The sequence below is a fragment of the Taudactylus pleione genome, unplaced genomic scaffold (genome assembly GCF_031769625.1).
Source record: "Taudactylus pleione unplaced genomic scaffold, aTauple2 ptg000016l, whole genome shotgun sequence".
NCBI classification, from domain to species: Eukaryota; Metazoa; Chordata; class Amphibia; order Anura; family Myobatrachidae; genus Taudactylus; species Taudactylus pleione.
Window position 1 is genome coordinate 16,113,576 of NW_028284418.1, and position 21,117 is coordinate 16,134,692.

At 33.0% G+C, this 21,117-nt stretch overlaps 10 non-coding genes across 10 annotated transcripts; all 10 read right to left on the reverse strand.

The window, feature by feature from the left end:
- Positions 1-452: 452 nt before the first annotated feature.
- Positions 453-534, reverse strand: TRNAL-AAG (transfer RNA leucine (anticodon AAG)). Its single transcript has one exon. It is a non-coding gene; the product is annotated as a tRNA-Leu (tRNA).
- Positions 535-3,299: 2,765 nt separating this feature from the next.
- Positions 3,300-3,381, reverse strand: TRNAL-AAG (transfer RNA leucine (anticodon AAG)). Its single transcript has one exon. It is a non-coding gene; the product is annotated as a tRNA-Leu (tRNA).
- A 1,341-nt stretch (positions 3,382-4,722) lies between these two features.
- Positions 4,723-4,804, reverse strand: TRNAL-AAG (transfer RNA leucine (anticodon AAG)). Its single transcript has one exon. It is a non-coding gene; the product is annotated as a tRNA-Leu (tRNA).
- Positions 4,805-6,145: 1,341 nt separating this feature from the next.
- TRNAL-AAG (transfer RNA leucine (anticodon AAG)) lies at positions 6,146-6,227 on the reverse strand. The gene has a single exon. It is a non-coding gene; the product is annotated as a tRNA-Leu (tRNA).
- A 1,341-nt stretch (positions 6,228-7,568) lies between these two features.
- On the reverse strand, positions 7,569-7,650 carry TRNAL-AAG (transfer RNA leucine (anticodon AAG)). Its single transcript has one exon. It is a non-coding gene; the product is annotated as a tRNA-Leu (tRNA).
- Positions 7,651-8,991: 1,341 nt separating this feature from the next.
- On the reverse strand, positions 8,992-9,073 carry TRNAL-AAG (transfer RNA leucine (anticodon AAG)). The gene has a single exon. It is a non-coding gene; the product is annotated as a tRNA-Leu (tRNA).
- A 1,341-nt stretch (positions 9,074-10,414) lies between these two features.
- On the reverse strand, positions 10,415-10,496 carry TRNAL-AAG (transfer RNA leucine (anticodon AAG)). The gene has a single exon. It is a non-coding gene; the product is annotated as a tRNA-Leu (tRNA).
- Positions 10,497-11,836: 1,340 nt separating this feature from the next.
- TRNAL-AAG (transfer RNA leucine (anticodon AAG)) lies at positions 11,837-11,918 on the reverse strand. The gene has a single exon. It is a non-coding gene; the product is annotated as a tRNA-Leu (tRNA).
- A 5,612-nt stretch (positions 11,919-17,530) lies between these two features.
- TRNAL-AAG (transfer RNA leucine (anticodon AAG)) lies at positions 17,531-17,612 on the reverse strand. Its single transcript has one exon. It is a non-coding gene; the product is annotated as a tRNA-Leu (tRNA).
- Positions 17,613-20,376: 2,764 nt separating this feature from the next.
- TRNAL-AAG (transfer RNA leucine (anticodon AAG)) lies at positions 20,377-20,458 on the reverse strand. The gene has a single exon. It is a non-coding gene; the product is annotated as a tRNA-Leu (tRNA).
- Positions 20,459-21,117: the final 659 nt, after the last annotated feature.

Here is a 21,117-nt window from a genome sequence, read left to right on the forward strand (position 1 = left end):
TTATATTTGACTTCAAATTTCCTTCATTTAGCGCAACTGATGTATCCAAACAACTTTGAAGTATTATTCAAATGCCTAAAATAGACAGCTGTGAGATTAAAATCCAGAGTGATAGAAAAGTTAGAGAAATCGGAATATAAATCCATCAATTTATACCAATGAGTCACGTTGCCAACAATTCCATCTCTAATTGTATGATAAGACAACTCAGTAATTAAATATTAGTTATGATATTACTTCTAATTACTTCATGCCAACTTAATTTTGGCTCATCTTGACTGTTAGCAGATAACATTTTTAAAACATTTGGGAAGTCTCTTGTAACAATGATGAACTGTTGAGTAGCTAGAGGAATCTTCCACCAACAAATTTCAGCTGGGTAATATCCTTTCTAATGGAAAAAAAGAATCAGTTTGACATCAATAACTGACCTACTCTTTATATAATAAATATGGCAGCAGAGGGATTTGAACCCACGCCTCCGAAGAGACTGGAGCCTTAATCCAGCGCCTTAGACCGCTCGGCCATGCTACCACATGTGCATATCATTAGGATAGCTCACAGATCTAGAACATCAAAATTAAAGGGTTTTTTGTTTTAAAGTATTAATTGAAAAGATGTCAGCAAAGGTTAAAAGAAAGTTCATTATTAAACATAAAATCGATGAGAAATTCATATTTTTTATTGAATTGCATTTTGTTTATTTTCGATGAAATAACAAAAGAAATTGAGATGCATGAAGTAGTAAAATATTAGTTCTGATTGGGCACATAATTAATTCATGCAAAATTAAAATTTGAATATCTTTACTGTTAGCAGATATCATTATTTTAAAGGTTTGAGAAGACTGTTGCAACTATGATGAACGGTTTAGAACTCGGTGACTAATGCAGGATACTATCACCATCCTTTTTCAGATGGTTAATATCTGATCAATCATGAATTGATGATAAATTGTTTTGAACTACTGCATGTGACAGCTTAAGGTGTGCTTCCACCAACCAAATGTAGCTTCTTTTATACCTTATCTACTTTAGGAAACCACTTTGATATAAGTCACTGGATCTTCTCCTTTTCAGTTGGTTAATATCTGATCAATCATCAGTTGATGATAAATTGTTTTAAACTACTGCATGTGACAGCTTAAGGTGTGCTTCCACCAACCTAATTTAGCTTCTTTTATACCTTATCTACTTTAGGAAACCACTTTGATATACATCACTGGATCTTCTCCTTGGAGAATAAATATGGCAGCAGTGGGATTTGATTCCAACAGCTTGAATAGCTCTGTCATCCTACAACCTGCTGTACACTTTAAAATATTTTAGCTCTCATATCTGGAATGTCATTCAAAACTTTACCCAAAGTCAGGAAAAGCTGAGATAAAATGCAAAAGAAGCCAGGTACATTTAACAAGTAATGATTATATTTGACTTCAAATTTCCTTCATTTAGCGCAACTGATGTATCCAAACAGCTTTGAAGTATTATTCAAATGCCTAAAATAGACAGCTGCGAGATTAAAATCCAGAGTGATAGAAAAGTTAGAGAAATCGGAATATAAATCCATCAATTTATACCAATGAGTCACGTTGCCAACATTTCCATCTCTAATTGTATGATAAGGCAACTCAGTAATTAAATATTAGTTATGATATTACTTCTAATTACTTCATGCCAACTTAATTTTGGCTCATCTTGACTGTTAGCAGATAACATTTTTAAAACATTTGGGAAGTCTCTTGTAACAATGATGAACTGTTGAGTAGCTAGAGGAATCTTCCACCAACAAATTTCAGCTGGGTAATATCCTTTCTAATGGAAAAAAAGAATCAGTTTGACATCAATAACTGGCCTACTCTTTGTATAATAAATATGGCAGCAGAGGGATTTGAACCCACGCCTCCGAAGAGACTGGAGCCTTAATCCAGCGCCTTAGGCTGCTCGGCCATGCTACCACATGTGCTTATCATTAGGATAGCTCACAGATCTAGAACATCAAAATTAAAGGGTTTTTTTGTTTTAAAGTATTAATTGAAAAGATGTCAGCAAAGGTTAAAAGAAAGTTCATTATTAAACATAAAATCGATGAGAAATTCATATTTTTTATTGAATTGCATTTTGTTTATTTTCATTGAAATAACAAAAGAAATTGAGATGCATGAAGTAGTAAAATATTAGTTCTGATTGGGCACATAATTACTTCATGCAAAATTAAAATTTGAATATCTTTACTGTTAGCAGATATCATTATTTTAAAGGTTTGAGAAGACTGTTGCAACTATGATGAACTGTTTAGAACTCGGTGACTAATGCAGGATACTATCACCATCCTTTTTCAGTTGGTTAATATCTGATCAATCATGAATTGATGATAAATTGTTTTGAACTACTGCATGTGACAGCTTAAGGTGTGCTTCCACCAACCAAATGTAGCTTCTTTCATACCTTATATACTTTAGGAAACCACTTTGATATAAGTCACTGGATCTTCTCCTTTTCAGTTGGTTAATATCTGATCAATCATCAGTTGATGATAAATTGTTTTAAACTACTGCATGTGACAGCTTAAGGTGTGCTTCCACCAACCAAATTTAGCTTCTTTTATACCTTATCTACTTTAGGAAACCACTTTGGTATATATCACTGGATCTTCTCCTTGGAGAATAAATATGGCAGCAGTGGGATTTGATTCCAGTGGCTTGAATAGCTCTGTCATCCTACAACCTGCTGTACACTTTAAAATATTTTAGCTCTCATATCTGGAATGTCATTCAAAACTTTACCCAAAGTCAGGAAAAGCTGAGATAAAATGCAAAAGAAGCCAGGTACATTTAACAAGTAATGATTATATTTGACTTCAAATTTCCTTCATTTAGCGCAACTGATGTATCCAAACAACTTTGAAGTATTATTCAAATGCCTAAAATAGACAGCTGTGAGATTAAAATCCAGAGTGATAGAAAAGTTAGAGAAATCGGAATATAAATCCATCAATTTATACCAATGAGTCACGTTGCCAACATTTCCATCTCTAATTGTATGATAAGACAACTCAGTAATTAAATATTAGTTATGATATTACTTCTAATTACTTCATGCCAACTTAATTTTGGCTCATCTTGACTGTTAGCAGATAACATTTTTAAAACATTTGGGAAGTCTCTTGTAACAATGATGAACTGTTGAGTAGCTAGAGGAATCTTCCACCAACAAATTTCAGCTGGGTAATATCCTTTCTAATGGAAAAAAAGAATCAGTTTGACATCAATAACTGGCCTACTCTTTGTATAATAAATATGGCAGCAGAGGGATTTGAACCCACGCCTCCGAAGAGACTGGAACCTTAATCCAGCGCCTTAGACCGCTCGGCCATGCTACCACATGTGCATATCATAAGGATAGCTCACAGATCTAGAACATCAAAATTAAAGGGTTTTTTGTTTTAAAGTATTAATTGAAAAGATGTCAGCAAAGGTTAAAAGAAAGTTCATTATTAAACATAAAATCGATGAGAAATTCATATTTTTTATTGAATTGCATTTTGTTTATTTTCATTGAAATAACAAAAGAAATTGAGATGCATGAAGTAGTAAAATATTAGTTCTGATAGGGCACATAATTAATTCATGCAAAATTAAAATTTGAATATCTTTACTGTTAGCAGATATCATTATTTTAAAGGTTTGAGAAGACTGTTGCAACTATGATGAATGGTTTAGAACTCGGTGACTAATGCAGGATACTATCACCATCCTTTTTCAGTTGGTTAATATCTGATCAATCATGAATTGATGATAAATTGTTTTGAACTACTGCATGTGACAGCTTAAGGTGTGCTTCCACCAACCAAATGTAGCTTCTTTCATACCTTATATACTTTAGGAATCCACTTTGATATAAGTCACTGGATCTTCTCCTATTCAGTTGGTTAATATCTGATCAATCATCAGTTGATGATAAATTGTTTTAAACTACTGCATGTGACAGCTTAAGGTGTGCTTCCACCAACCAAATTTAGCTTCTTTTATACCTTATCTACTTTAGGAAACCACTTTGATATACATCACTGGATGTTCTCCTTGGAGAATAAATATGGCAGCAGTGGGATTTGATTCCAACAGCTTGAATAGCTCTGTCATCCTACAACCTGCTGTACACTTTAAAATATTTTAGCTCTCATATCTGGAATGTCATTCAAAACTTTACCCAAAGTCAGGAAAAGCTGAGATAAAATGCAAAAGAAGCCAGGTACATTTAACAAGTAATGATTATATTTGACTTCAAATTTCCTTCATTTAGCGCAACTGATGTATCCAAACAACTTTGAAGTATTATTCAAATGCCTAAAATAGACAGCTGTGAGATTAAAATCCAGAGTGATAGAAAAGTTAGAGAAATCGGAATATAAATCCATCAATTTATACCAATGAGTCACGTTGCCAACATTTCCATCTCTAATTGTATGATAAGACAACTCAGTAATTAAATATTAGTTATGATATTACTTCTAATTACTTCATGCCAACTTAATTTTGGCTCATCTTGACTGTTAGCAGATAACATTTTTAAAACATTTGGGAAGTCTCTTGTAACAATGATGAACTGTTGAGTAGCTAGAGGAATCTTCCACTAACAAATTTCAGCTGGGTAATATCCTTTCTAATGGAAAAAAAGAATTAGTTTGACATCAATAACTGGCCTACTCTTTGTATAATAAATATGGCAGCAGAGGGATTTGAACCCACACCTCCGAAGAGACTGGAGCCTTAATCCAGCGCCTTAGACCGCTCGGCCATGCTACCAAATGTGCTTATCATTAGGACAGCTCACAGATCTAGAACATCAAAATTAAAGGTTTTTTTGTTTTAAAGTATTAATTGAAAAGATGTCAGCAAAGGTTAAAAGAAAGTTCATTATTTAACATAAAATCGATGAGAAATTCATATTTTTTATTGAATTGCATTTTGTTTATTTTCATTGAAATAACAAAAGAAATTGAGATGCATGAAGTAGTAAAATATTAGTTCTGATTGGGCACATAATTACTTCATGCAAAATTAAAATTTGAATATCTTTACTGTTAGCAGATATCATTATTTTAAAGGTTTGAGAAGACTGTTGCAACTATGATGAACTGTTTAGAACTCGGTGACTAATGCAGGATACTATCACCATCCTTTTTCAGTTGGTTAATATCTGATCAATCATGAATTGATGATAAATTGTTTTGAACTACTGCATGTGACAGCTTAAGGTGTGCTTCCACCAACCAAATGTAGCTTCTTTCATACCTTATATACTTTAGGAAACCACTTTGATATAAGTCACTGGATCTTGTCCTTTTCAGTTGGTTAATATCTGATCAATCATCAGTTGATGATAAATTGTTTTAAACTACTGCATGTGACAGCTTAAGGTGTGCTTCCACCAACCAAATTTAGCTTCTTTTATACCTTATCTACTTTAGGAAACCACTTTGGTATATATCACTGGATCTTCTCCTTGGAGAATAAATATGGCAGCAGTGGGAATTGATTCCAGTGGCTTGAATAGCTCTGTCATCCTACAACCTGCTGTGCACTTTAAAATATTTTAGCTCTCATATCTGGAATGTCATTCAAAACTTTACCCAAAGTCAGGAAAAGCCGAGATAAAATGCAAAAGAAGCCAGGTACATTTAACAAGTAATGATTATATTTGACTTCAAATTTCCTTCATTTAGCGCAACTGATGTATCCAAACAACTTTGAAGTATTATTCAAATGCCTAAAATAGACAGCTGTGAGATTAAAATCCAGAGTGATAGAAAAGTTAGAGAAATCGGAATATAAATCCATCAATTTATACCAATGAGTCACGTTGCCAACATTTCCATCTCTAATTGTATGATAAGACAACTCAGTAATTAAATATTAGTTATGATATTACTTCTAATTACTTCATGCCAACTTAATTTTGGCTCATCTTGACTGTTAGCAGATAACATTTTTAAAACATTTGGGAAGTCTCTTGTAACAATGATGAACTGTTGAGTAGCTAGAGGAATCTTCCACCAACAAATTTCAGCTGGGTAATATCCTTTCTAATGGAAAAAAAGAATTAGTTTGACATCAATAACTGGCCTACTCTTTGTATAATAAATATGGCAGCAGAGGGATTTGAACCCACACCTCCGAAGAGACTGGAGCCTTAATCCAGCGCCTTAGACCGCTCGGCCATGCTACCACATGTGCTTATCATTAGGATAGCTCACAGATCTAGAACATCAAAATTAAAGGTTTTTTTGTTTTAAAGTATTAATTGAAAAGATGTCAGCAAAGGTTAAAAGAAAGTTCATTATTAAACATAAAATCGATGAGAAATTCATATTTTTTATTGAATTGCATTTTGTTTATTTTCATTGAAATAACAAAAGAAATTGAGATGCATGAAGTAGTAAAATATTAGTTCTGATTGGGCACATAATTACTTCATGCAAAATTAAAATTTGAATATCTTTACTGTTAGCAGATATCATTATTTTAAAGGTTTGAGAAGACTGTTGCAACTATGATGAACTGTTTAGAACTCGGTGACTAATGCAGGATACTATCACCATCCTTTTTCAGTTGGTTAATATCTGATCAATCATGAATTGATGATAAATTGTTTTGAACTACTGCATGTGACAGCTTAAGGTGTGCTTCCACCAACCAAATGTAGCTTCTTTCATACCTTATATACTTTAGGAAACCACTTTGATATAAGTCACTGGATCTTCTCCTTTTCAGTTGGTTAATATCTGATCAATCATCAGTTGATGATAAATTGTTTTAAACTACTGCATGTGACAGCTTAAGGTGTGCTTCCACCAACCAAATTTAGCTTCTTTTATACCTTATCTACTTTAGGAAACCACTTTGGTATATATCACTGGATCTTCTCCTTGGAGAATAAATATGGCAGCAGTGGGAATTGATTCCAGTGGCTTGAATAGCTCTGTCATCCTACAACCTGCTGTACACTTTAAAATATTTTAGCTCTCATATCTGGAATGTCATTCAAAACTTTACCCAAAGTCAGGAAAAGCTGAGATAAAATGCAAAAGAAGCCAGGTACATTTAACAAGTAATGATTATATTTGACTTCAAATTTCCTTCATTTAGCGCAACTGATGTATCCAAACAACTTTAAAGTATTATTCAAATGCCTAAAATAGACAGCTGTGAGATTAAAATCCAGAGTGATAGAAAAGTTAGAGAAATCGGAATATAAATCCATCAATTTATACCAATGAGTCACGTTGCCAACATTTCCATCTCTAATTGTATGATAAGACAACTCAGTAATTAAATATTAGTTATGATATTACTTCTAATGACTTCATGCCAACTTAATTTTGGCTCATCTTGACTGTTAGCAGATAACATTTTTAAAACATTTGGGAAGTCTCTTGTAACAATGATGAACTGTTGAGTAGCTAGAGGAATCTTCCACCAACAAATTTCAGCTGGGTAATATCCTTTCTAATGGAAAAAAAGAATCAGTTTGACATCAATAACTGGCCTACTCTTTGTATAATAAATATGGCAGCAGTGGGATTTGAACCCACGCCTCCAAAGAGACTGGAGCCTTAATCCAGCGCCTTAGACCGCTCGGCCATGCTACCAAATGTGCATATCATTAGGATAGCTCACAGATCTAGAACATCAAAATTAAAGGGTTTTTTGTTTTAAAGTATTAATTGAAAAGATGTCAGCAAAGGTTAAAAGAAAGTTCATTATTAAACATAAAATCGATGAGAAATTCATATTTTTTATTGAATTGCATTTTGTTTATTTTCATTGAAATAACAAAAGAAATTGAGATGCATGAAGTAGTAAAATATTAGTTCTGATTGGGCACATAATTACTTCATGCAAAATTAAAATTTGAATATCTTTACTGTTAGCAGATATCATTATTTTAAAGGTTTGAGAAGACTGTTGCAACTATGATGAACTGTTTAGAACTCGGTGACTAATGCAGGATACTATCACCATCCTTTTTCAGTTGGTTAATATCTGATCAATCATGAATTGATGATAAATTGTTTTGAACTACTGCATGTGACAGCTTAAGGTGTGCTTCCACCAACCAAATGTAGCTTCTTTCATACCTTATATACTTTAGGAAACCACTTTGATATAAGTCACTGGATCTTCTCCTTTTCAGTTGGTTAATATCTGATCAATCATCAGTTGATGATAAATTGTTTTAAACTACTGCATGTGACAGCTTAAGGTGTGCTTCCACCAACCAAATTTAGCTTCTTTTATACCTTATCTACTTTAGGAAACCACTTTGGTATATATCACTGGATCTTCTCCTTGGAGAATAAATATGGCAGCAGTGGGAATTGATTCCAGTGGCTTGAATAGCTCTGTCATCCTACAACCTGCTGTACACTTTAAAATATTTTAGCTCTCATATCTGGAATGTCATTCAAAACTTTACCCAAAGTCAGGAAAAGCTGAGATAAAATGCAAAAGAAGCCAGGTACATTTAACAAGTAATGATTATATTTGACTTCAAATTTCCTTCATTTAGCGCAACTGATGTATCCAAACAACTTTGAAGTATTATTCAAATGCCTAAAATAGACAGCTGTGAGATTAAAATCCAGAGTGATAGAAAAGTTAGAGAAATCGGAATATAAATCCATCAATTTATACCAATGAGTCACGTTGCCAACATTTCCATCTCTAATTGTATGATAAGACAACTCAGTAATTAAATATTAGTTATGATATTACTTCTAATTACTTCATGCCAACTTAATTTTGGCTCATCTTGACTGTTAGCAGATAAAATTTTTAAAACATTTGGGAAGTCTCTTGTAACAATGATGAACTGTTGAGTAGCTAGAGGAATCTTCCACCAACAAATTTCAGCTGGGTAATATCCTTTCTAATGGAAAAAAAGAATCAGTTTGACATCAATAACTGACCTACTCTTTGTATAATAAATATGGCAGCAGTGGGATTTGAACCCACGCCTCCAAAGGGACTGGAGCCTTAATCCAGCGCCTTAGACCGCTCGGCCATGCTACCAAATGTGCATATCATTAGGATAGCTCACAGATCTAGAACATCAAAATTAAAGGGTTTTTTGTTTTAAAGTATTAATTGAAAAGATGTCAGCAAAGGTTAAAAGAAAGTTCATTATTAAACATAAAATCGATGAGAAATTCATATTTTTTATTGAATTGCATTTTGTTTATTTTCATTGAAATAACAAAAGAAATTGAGATGCATGAAGTAGTAAAATATTAGTTCTGATAGGGCACATAATTAATTCATGCAAAATTAAAATTTGAATATCTTTACTGGTAGCAGATATCATTATTTTAAAGGTTGGAGAAGACTGTTGCAACTATGATGAACGGTTTAGAACTCGGTGACTAATGCAGGATACTATCACCATCCTTTTTCAGTTGGTTAATATCTGATCAATCATGAATTGATGATAAATTGTTTTGAACTACTGCATGTGACAGCTTAAGGTGTGCTTCCACCAACCAAATGTAGCTTCTTTTATACCTTATCTACTTTAGGAAACCACTTTGATATAAGTCACTGGATCTTCTCCTTTTCAGTTGGTTAATATCTGATCAATCATCAGTTGATGATAAATTGTTTTAAACTACTGCATGTGACAGCTTAAGGTGTGCTTCCACCAACCAAATTTAGCTTCTTTTATACCTTATCTACTTTAGGAAACCACTTTGATATACATCACTGGATCTTCTCCTTGGAGAATAAATATGGCAGCAGTGGGATTTGATACCAACAGCTTGAATAGCTCTGTCATCCTACAACCTGCTGTACACTTTAAAATATTTTAGCTCTCATATCTGGAATGTCATTCAAAACTTTACCCAAAGTCAGGAAAAGCTGAGATAAAATGCAAAAGAAGCCAGGTACATTTAACAAGTAATGATTATATTTGTCTTCAAATTTCCTTCATTTAGCGCAACTGATGTATCCAAACAACTTTGAAGTATTATTCAAATGCCTAAAATAGACAGCTGTGAGATTAAAATCCAGAGTGATAGAAAAGTTAGAGAAATCGGAATATAAATCCATCAATTTATACCAATGAGTCACGTTGCCAACATTTCCATCTCTAATTGTATGATAAGACAACTCAGTAATTAAATATTAGTTATGATATTACTTCTAATTACTTCATGCCAACTTAATTTTGGCTCATCTTGACTGTTAGCAGATAACATTTTTAAAACATTTGGGAAGTCTCTTGTAACAATGATGAACTGTTGAGTAGCTAGAGGAATCTTCCACCAACAAATTTCAGCTGGGTAATATCCTTTCTAATGGAAAAAAAGAATTAGTTTGACATCAATAACTGGCCTACTCTTTGTATAATAAATATGGCAGCAGAGGGATTTGAACCCACACCTCCGAAGAGACTGGAGCCTTAATCCAGCGCCTTAGACCGCTCGGCCATGCTACCACATGTGCTTATCATTAGGATAGCTCACAGATCTAGAACATCAAAATTAAAGGTTTTTTTGTTTTAAAGTATTAATTGAAAAGATGTCAGCAAAGGTTAAAAGAAAGTTCATTATTAAACATAAAATCGATGAGAAATTCATATTTTTTATTGAATTGCATTTTGTTTATTTTCATTGAAATAACAAAAGAAATTGAGATGCATGAAGTAGTAAAATATTAGTTCTGATAGGGCACATAATTACTTCATGCAAAATTAAAATTTGAATATCTTTACTGTTAGCAGATATCATTATTTTAAAGGTTTGAGAAGACTGTTGCAACTATGATGAACTGTTTAGAACTCGGTGACTAATGCAGGATACTATCACCATCCTTTTTCAGTTGGTTAATATCTGATCAATCATGAATTGATGATAAATTGTTTTGAACTACTGCATGTGACAGCTTAAGGTGTGCTTCCACCAACCAAATGTAGCTTCTTTCATACCTTATATACTTTAGGAAACCACTTTGATATAAGTCACTGGATCTTCTCCTTTTCAGTTGGTTAATATCTGATCAATCATCAGTTGATGATAAATTGTTTTAAACTACTGCATGTGACAGCTTAAGGTGTGCTTCCACCAACCAAATTTAGCTTCTTTTATACCTTATCTACTTTAGGAAACCACTTTGGTATATATCACTGGATCTTCTCCTTGGAGAATAAATATGGCAGCAGTGGGAATTGATTCCAGTGGCTTGAATAGCTCTGTCATCCTACAACCTGCTGTACACTTTAAAATATTTTAGCTCTCATATCTGGAATGTCATTCAAAACTTTACCCAAAGTCAGGAAAAGCTGAGATAAAATGCAAAAGAAGCCAGGTACATTTAACAAGTAATGATTATATTTGACTTCAAATTTCCTTCATTTAGCGCAACTGATGTATCCAAACAACTTTGAAGTATTATTCAAATGCCTAAAATAGACAGCTGTGAGATTAAAATCCAGAGTGATAGAAAAGTTTGAGAAATCGGAATATAAATCCATCAATTTATACCAATGAGTCACGTTGCCAACATTTCCATCTCTAATTGTATGATAAGAAAACTCAGTAATTAAATATTAGTTATGATATTACTTCTAATGACTTCATGCCAACTTAATTTTGGCTCATCTTGACTGTTAGCAGATAACATTTTTAAAACATTTGGGAAGTCTCTTGTAACAATGATGAACTGTTGAGTAGCTAGAGGAATCTTCCACCAACAAATTTCAGCTGGGTAATATCCTTTCTAATGGAAAAAAGAATCAGTTTGACATCAATAACTGACCTACTCTTTGTATAATAAATATGGCAGCAGTGGGATTTGAACCCACACCTCCAAAGAGACTGGAGCCTTAATCCAGCGCCTTAGACCGCTCGGCCATGCTACCACATGTGCATATCATTAGGATAGCTCACAGATCTAGAACATCAAAATTAAAGGGTTTTTTGTTTTAAAGTATTAATTGAAAAGATGTCAGCAAAGGTTAAAAGAAAGTTCATTATTAAACATAAAATCGATGAGAAATTCATATTTTTTATTGAATTGCATTTTGTTTATTTTCATTGAAATAACAAAAGAAATTGAGATGCATGAAGTAGTAAAATATTAGTTCTGATAGGGCACATAATTAATTCATGCAAAATTAAAATTTGAATATCTTTACTGTTAGCAGATATCATTATTTTAAAGGTTGGAGAAGACTGTTGCAACTATGATGAACGGTTTAGAACTCGGTGACTAATGCAGGATACTATCACCATCCTTTTTCAGTTGGTTAATATCTGATCAATCATGAATTGATGATAAATTGTTTTGAACTACTGCATGTGACAGCTTAAGGTGTGCTTCCACCAACCAAATGTAGCTTCTTTTATACCTTATCTACTTTAGGAAACCACTTTGATATAAGTCACTGGATCTTCTCCTTTTCAGTTGGTTAATATCTGATCAATCATCAGTTGATGATAAATTGTTTTAAACTACTGCATGTGACAGCTTAAGGTGTGCTTCCACCAACCAAATTTAGCTTCTTTTATACCTTATCTACTTTAGGAAACCACTTTGGTATATATCACTGGATCTTCTCCTTGGAGAATAAATATGGCAGCAGTGGGATTTGATTCCAGTGGCTTGAATAGCTCTGTCATCCTACAACCTGCTGTACACTTTAAAATATTTTAGCCCTCATATCTGGAATGTCATTCAAAACTTTACCCAAAGTCAGGAAAAGCTGAGATAAAATGCAAAAGAAGCCAGGTACATTTAACAAGTAATGATTATATTTGACTTCAAATTTCCTTCATTTAGCGCAACTGATGAATCCAAACAACTTTGAAGTATTATTCAAATGCCTAAAATAGACAGCTGTGAGATTAAAATCCAGAGTGATAGGAAAGTTAGAGAAATCGGAATATAAATCCATCAATTTATACCAATGAGTCACGTTGCCAACATTTCCATCTCTAATTGTATGATAAGACAACTCAGTAATTAAATATTAGTTATGATATTACTTCTAATTACTTCATGCCAACTTAATTTTGGCTCATCTTGACTGTCAGCAGATAACATTTTTAAAACATTTGGGAAGTCTCTTGTAACAATGATGAACAGTTGAGTAGCTAGAGGAATCTTCCACCAACAAATTTCAGCTGGGTAATATCATTTCTAATGGAAAAAAAGAATTAGTTTGACATCAATAACTGGCCTACTCTTTGTATAATAAATATGGCAGCAGAGAGATTTGAACCCATGCCTCTGAAGAAACTGGAGCCTTAATCCAGCACCTTAGACCGCTCAGCTATGCTACCACTTGTGCATATCATTACGGTAGCTCACAGATCTAGAACATCAAAATTAAAGGGTTTTTTTGTTTTAAAGTATTAATTGAAAAGATGTCAGCAAAGGTTAAAAGAAAGTTCATTATTAAACATAAAATCGATGAGAAATTCATATTTTTTATTGAATTGCATTTTGTTTATTTTCATTGAAATAGCAAAAGAAATTGAGATGCATGAAGTAGTAAAATATTAGTTCTGATAGGGCACATAATTAATTCATGCAAAATTAAAATTTGAATATCTTTACTGTTAGCAGATATCATTATTTTAAAGGTTTGAGAAGACTGTTGCAACTATGATGAACGGTTTAGAACTCGGTGACTAATGCAGGATACTATCACAATCCTTTTTCAGTTGGTTAATATCTGATCAATCATGAATTGATGATAAATTGTTTTGAACTACTGCATGTGACAGCTTAAGGTGTGCTTCCACCATCCAAATGTAGCTTCTTTCATACCTTATATACTTTAGGAAACCACTTTGATATAAGTCACTGGATCTTCTCCTTTTCAGTTGGTTAATATCTGATCAATCATCAGTTGATGATAAATTGTTTTAAACTACTGCATGTGACAGCTTAAGGTGTGCTTCCACCAACCAAATTTAGCTTCTTTTATACCTTATCTACTTTAGGAAACCACTTTGGTATATATCACTGGATCTTCTCCTTGGAGAATAAATATGGCAGCAGTGGGATTTGATTCCAGTGGCTTGAATAGCTCTGTCATCCTACAACCTGCTGTACACTTTAAAATATTTTAGCTCTCATATCTGGAATGTCATTCAAAACTTTACCCAAAGTCAGGAAAAGCTGAGATAAAATGCAAAAGAAGCCAGGTACATTTAACAAGTAATGATTATATTTGACTTCAAATTTCCTTCATTTAGCGCAACTGATGAATCCAAACAACTTTGAAGTATTATTCAAATGCCTAAAATAGACAGCTGTGAGATTAAAATCCAGAGTGATAGGAAAGTTAGAGAAATCGGAATATAAATCCATCAATTTATACCAATGAGTCACGTTGCCAACATTTCCATCTCTAATTGTATGATAAGACAACTCAGTAATTAAATATTAGTTATGATATTACTTCTATTTACTTCATGCCAACTTAATTTTGGCTCATCTTGACTGTTAGCAGATAACATTTTTAAAACATTTGGGAAGTCTCTTGTAACAATGATGAACAGTTGAGTAGCTAGAGGAATCTTCCACCAACAAATTTCAGCTGGGTAATATCATTTCTAATGGAAAAAAAGAATCAGTTTGACATCAATAACTGGCCTACTCTTTGTATAATAAATATGGCAGCAGAGAGATTTGAACCCATGCCTCTGAAGAAACTGGAGCCTTAATCCAGCACCTTAGACCGCTCAGCTATGCTACCACTTGTGCATGTCGTTACGGTAGCTCACAGATCTAGAACATCAAAATTAAAGGGTTTTTTTGTTTTAAAGTATTAATTGAAAAGATGTCAGCAAAGGTTAAAAGAAAGTTCATTATTAAACATAAAATCGATGAGAAATTCATATTTTTTATTGAATTGCATTTTGTTTATTTTCATTGAAATAGCAAAAGAAATTGAGATGCATGAAGTAGTAAAATATTAGTTCTGATAGGGCACATAATTAATTCATGCAAAATTAAAATTTGAATATCTTTACTGTTAGCAGATATCATTATTTTAAAGGTTTGAGAAGACTGTTGCAACTATGATGAACGGTTTAGAACTCGGTGAATAATGCAGGATACTATCACCATCCTTTTTCAGTTGGTTAATATCTGATCAATCATGAATTGATGATAAATTGTTTTGAACTACTGCATGTGACAGCTTAAGGTGTGCTTCCACCATCCAAATGTAGCTTCTTTCATACCTTATATACTTTAGGAAACCACTTTGATATAAGTCACTGGATCTTCTCCTTTTCAGTTGGTTAATATCTGATCAATCATCAGTTGATGATAAATTGTTTTAAACTACTGCATGTGACAGCTTAAGGTGTGCTTCCACCAACCAAATTTAGCTTCTTTTATACCTTATCTACTTTAGGAAACCACTTTGGTATATATCACTGGATCTTCTCCTTGGAGAATAAATATGGCAGCAGTGGGATTTGATTCCAGTGGCTTGAATAGCTCTGTCATCCTACAACCTGCTGTACACTTTAAAATATTTTAGCTCTCATATCTGGAATGTCATTCAAAACTTTACCCAAAGTCAGGAAAAGCTGAGATAAAATGCAAAAGAAGCCAGGTACATTTAACAAGTAATGATTATATTTGACTTCAAATTTCCTTCATTTAGCGCAACTGATGAATCCAAACAACTTTGAAGTATTATTCAAATGCCTAAAATAGACAGCTGTGAGATTAAAATCCAGAGTGATAGGAAAGTTAGAGAAATCGGAATATAAATCCATCAATTTATACCAATGAGTCACGTTGCCAACATTTCCATCTCTAATTGTATGATAAGACAACTCAGTAATTAAATATTAGTTATGATATTACTTCTAATTACTTCATGCCAACTTAATTTTGGCTCATCTTGACTGTTAGCAGATAACATTTTTAAAACATTTGGGAAGTCTCTTGTAACAATGATGAACAGTTGAGTAGCTAGAGGAATCTTCCACCAACAAATTTCAGCTGGGTAATATCCTTTCTAATGGAAAAAAAGAATCAGTTTGACATCAATAACTGGCCTACTCTTTGTATAATAAATATGGCAGCAGAGGGATTTGAAACCACATCTCCGAAGAGACTGGAGCCTTAATACAGCGCCTTAGACCGCTCGGCCATGCTACCACATGTGCATATCATTAGGATAGCTCACAGATCTAGAACATCAAAATTAAAGGGTTTTTTGTTTTAAAGTATTAATTGAAAAGATGTCAGCAAAGGTTAAAAGAAAGTTCATTTTTAAACATAAAATCGATGAGAAATTCATATTTTTTATTGAATTGCATTTTGTTTATTTTCATTGAAATAACAAAAGAAATTGAGATGCATGAAGTGGTAAAATATTAGTTCTGATAGGGCACATAATTAATTCATGCAAAATTAAAATTTGAATATCTTTACTGTTAGCAGATATCATTATTTTAAAGGTTTGAGAAGACTGTTGCAACTATGATGAACGGTTTTGAACTCGGTGACTAATGCAGGATACTATCACCATCCTTTTTCAGTTGGTTAATATCTGATCAATCATGAATTGATGATAAATTGTTTTGAACTACTGCATGTGACAGCTTAAGGTGTGCTTCCACCAACCAAATGTAGCTTCTTTTATACCTTATCTACTTTAGGAAACCACTTTGATATAAGTCACTGGATCTTCTCCTTTTCAGTTGGTTAATATCTGATCAATCATCAGTTGATGATAAATTGTTTTAAACTACTGCATGTGACAGCTTAAGGTGTGCTTCCACCAACCAAATTTAGCTTCTTTTATACCTTATCTACTTTAGGAAACCACTTTGATATACATCACTGGATCTTCTCCTTGGAGAATAATTATGGCAGCAGTGGGATTTGATTCCAACAGCTTGAATAGCTCTGTCATCCTACAACCTGCTGTACACTTTAAAATATTTTAGCTCTCATATCTGGAATGTCATTCAAAACTTTACCCAAAGTCAGGAAAAACTGAGATAAAATGCAAAAGAAGCCAGGTACATTTAACAAGTAATGATTATATTTGACTTCAAATTTCCTTCATTTAGCGCAACTGATGTATCCAAACAACTTTGAAGTATTATTCAAATGCCTAAAATAGACAGCTGTGAGATTAAAATCCAGAGTGATAGAAAAGTTAGAGAAATCGGAATATAAATCCATCAATTTATACCAATGAGTCACGTTGCCAACATTTCCATCTCTAATTGTATGATAAGACAACTCAGTAATTAAATATTAGTTATGATATTACTTCTAATTACTTCATGCCAACTTCATTTTGGCTCATCTTGACTGTTAGCAGATAACATTTTTAAAACATTTGGGAAGTCTCTTGTAACAATGATGAACAGTTGAGTAGCTAGAGGAATCTTCCACCAACAAATTTCAGCTGGGTAATATCCTTTCTAATGGAAAAAAAGAATCAGTTTGACATCAATAACTGGCCTACTCTTTGTATAATAAATATGGCAGCAGAGGGATTTGAACCCACGCCTCCGAAGAGACTGGAGCCTTAATCCAGCGCCTTAGACCGCTCGGCCATGCTACCACATGTGCTTGTCATTAGGATAGCTCACAGATCTAGAACATCAAAATGAAAGGTTTTTTTGTTTTAAAGTATTAATTGAAAAGATGTCAGCAAAGGTTAAAAGAAAGTCCATTATTAAACATAAAATCGATGAGAAATTCATATTTTTTATTGAATTGCATTTTGTTTATTTTCATTGAAATAACAAAAGAAATTGAGATGCATGAAGTAGTAAAATATTAGTTCTGATTGGGCACATAATTACTTCATGCAAAATTAAAATTTGAATATCTTTACTGTTAGCAGATATCATTATTTTAAAGGTTTGAGAAGACTGTTGCAACTATGATGAACTGTTTAGAACTCGGTGACTAATGCAGGATACTATCACCATCCTTTTTCAGTTGGTTAATATCTGATCAATCATGAATTGATGATAAATTGTTTTGAACTACTGCATGTGACAGCTTAAGGTGTGCTTCCACCAACCAAATGTAGCTTCTTTTATACCTTATCTACTTTAGGAAACCACTTTGATATAAGTCACTGGATCTTCTCCTTTTCAGTTGGTTAATATCTGATCAATCATCAGTTGATGATAAATTGTTTTAAACTACTGCATGTGACAGCTTAAGGTGTGCTTCCACCAACCAAATTTAGCTTCTTTTATACCTTATCTACTTTAGGAAACCACTTTGGTATATATCACTGGATCTTCTCCTTGGAGAATAAATATGGCAGCAGTGGGATTTGATTCCAGTGGCTTGAATAGCTCTGTCATCCTACAACCTGCTGTACACTTTAAAATATTTTAGCTCTCATATCTGGAATGTCATTCAAAACTTTACCCAAAGTCAGGAAAAGCTGAGATAAAATGCAAAAGAAGCCAGGTACATTTAACAAGTAATGATTATATTTGACTTCAAATTTCCTTCATTTAGCGCAACTGATGTATCCAAACAACTTTGAAGTATTATTCAAATGCCTAAAATAGACAGCTGTGAGATTAAAATCCAGAGTGATAGAAAAGTTAGAGAAATCGGAATATAAATCCATCAATTTATACCAATGAGTCACGTTGCCAACATTTCCATCTCTAATTGTATGATAAGACAACTCAGTAATTAAATATTAGTTATGATATTACTTCTAGTTACTTCATGCCAACTTAATTTTGGCTCATCTTGACTGTTAGCAGATAACATTTTTAAAACATTTGGGAAGTCTCTTGTAACAATGATGAACTGTTGAGTAGCTAGAGGAATCTTCCACCAACAAATTTCAGATGGGTAATATCCTTTCTAATGGAAAAAAAGAATCAGTTTGACATCAATAACTGGCCTACTCTTTGTATAATAAATATGGCAGCAGAGGGATTTGAACCCATGCCTCCGAAGAGACTGGAGCCTTAATCCAGCGCCTTAGACCGCTCGGCCATGCTACCACATGTGTTTATCATTAGGATAGCTCACAGATCTAGAACATCAAAATGAAAGTTTTTTTTGTTTTAAAGTATTAATTGAAAAGATGTCAGCAAAGGTTAAAAGAAAGTTCATTATTAAACATAAAATCGATGAGAAATTCATATTTTTTATTGAATTGCATTTTGTTTATTTTCATTGAAATAACAAAAGAAATTGAGATGCATGAAGTAGTAAAATATTAGTTCTGATTGGGCACATAATTACTTCATGCAAAATTAAAATTTGAATATCTTTACTGTTAGCAGATATCATTATTTTAAAGGTTTGAGAAGACTGTTGCAACTATGATGAACTGTTTAGAACTCGATGACTAATGCAGGATACTATCACCATCCTTTTTCAGTTGGTTAATATCTGATCAATCATGAATTGATGATAAATTGTTTTGAACTACTGCATGTGACAGCTTAAGGTGTGCTTCCACCAACCAAATGTAGCTTCTTTCATACCTTATATACTTTAGGAAACCACTTTGATATAAGTCACTGGATCTTCTCCTTTTCAGTTGGTTAATATCTGATCAATCATCAGTTGATGATAAATTGTTTTAAACTACTGCATGTGACAGCTTAAGGTGTGCTTCCACCAACCAAATTTAGCTTCTTTTATACCTTATCTACTTTAGGAAACCACTTTGGTATATATCACTGGATCTTCTCCTTGGAGAATAAATATGGCAGCAGTGGGATTTGATTCCAGTGGCTTGAATAGCTCTGTCATCCTACAACCTGCTGTACACTTTAAAATATTTTAGCTCTCATATCTGGAATGTCATTCAAAACTTTACCCAAAGTCAGGAAAAGCTGAGATAAAATGCAAAAGAAGCCAGGTACATTTAACAAGTAATGATTATATTTGACTTCAAATTTCCTTCATTTAGCGCAACTGATGTATCCAAACAACTTTGAAGTATTATTCAAATGCCTAAAATAGACAGCTGTGAGATTAAAATCCAGAGTGATAGAAAAGTTAGAGAAATCGGAATATAAATCCATCAATTTATACCAATGAGTCACGTTGCCAACATTTCCATCTCTAATTGTATGATAAGACAACTCAGTAATTAAATATTAGTTATGATATTACTTCTAATTACTTCATGCCAACTTAATTTTGGCTCATCTTGACTGTTAGCAGATAACATTTTTAAAACATTTGGGAAGTCTCTTGTAACAATGATGAACTGTTGAGTAGCTAGAGGAATCTTCCACCAACAAATTTCAGCTGGGTAATATCATTTCTAATGGAAAAAAAGAATCAGTTTGACATCAATAACTGGCCTACTCTTTGTATAACAAATATGGCAGCAGAGGGATTTGAACCCACACCTCCAAAGAGACTGGAGCCTTAATCCAGCGCCTTAGACCGCTCGGCCATGCTACCAAATGTGCTTATCATTAGGACAGCTCACAGATCTAGAACATCAAAATTAAAGGTTTTTTTGTTTTAAAGTATTAATTGAAAAGATGTCAGCAAAGGTTAAAAGAAAGTTCATTATTTAACATAAAATCGATGAGAAATTCATATTTTTTATTGAATTGCATTTTGTTTATTTTCATTGAAATAACAAAAGAAATTGAGATGCATGAAGTAGTAAAATATTAGTTCTGATTGGGCACATAATTACTTCATGCAAAATTAAAATTTGAATATCTTTACTGTTAGCAGATATCATTATTTTAAAGGTTTGAGAAGACTGTTGCAACTATGATGAACTGTTTAGAACTCGATGACTAATGCAGGATACTATCACCATCCTTTTTCAGTTGGTTAATATCTGATCAATCATGAATTGATGATAAATTGTTTTGAACTACTGCATGTGACAGCTTAAGGTGTGCTTCCACCAACCAAATGTAGCTTCTTTCATACCTTATCTACTTTAGGAAACCACTTTGATATAAGTCACTGGATCTTCTCCTTTTCAGTTGGTTAATATCTGATCAATCATCAGTTGATGATAAATTGTTTTAAACTACTGCATGTGACAGCTTAAGGTGTGCTTCCACCAACCAAATTTAGCTTCTTTTATACCTTATCTA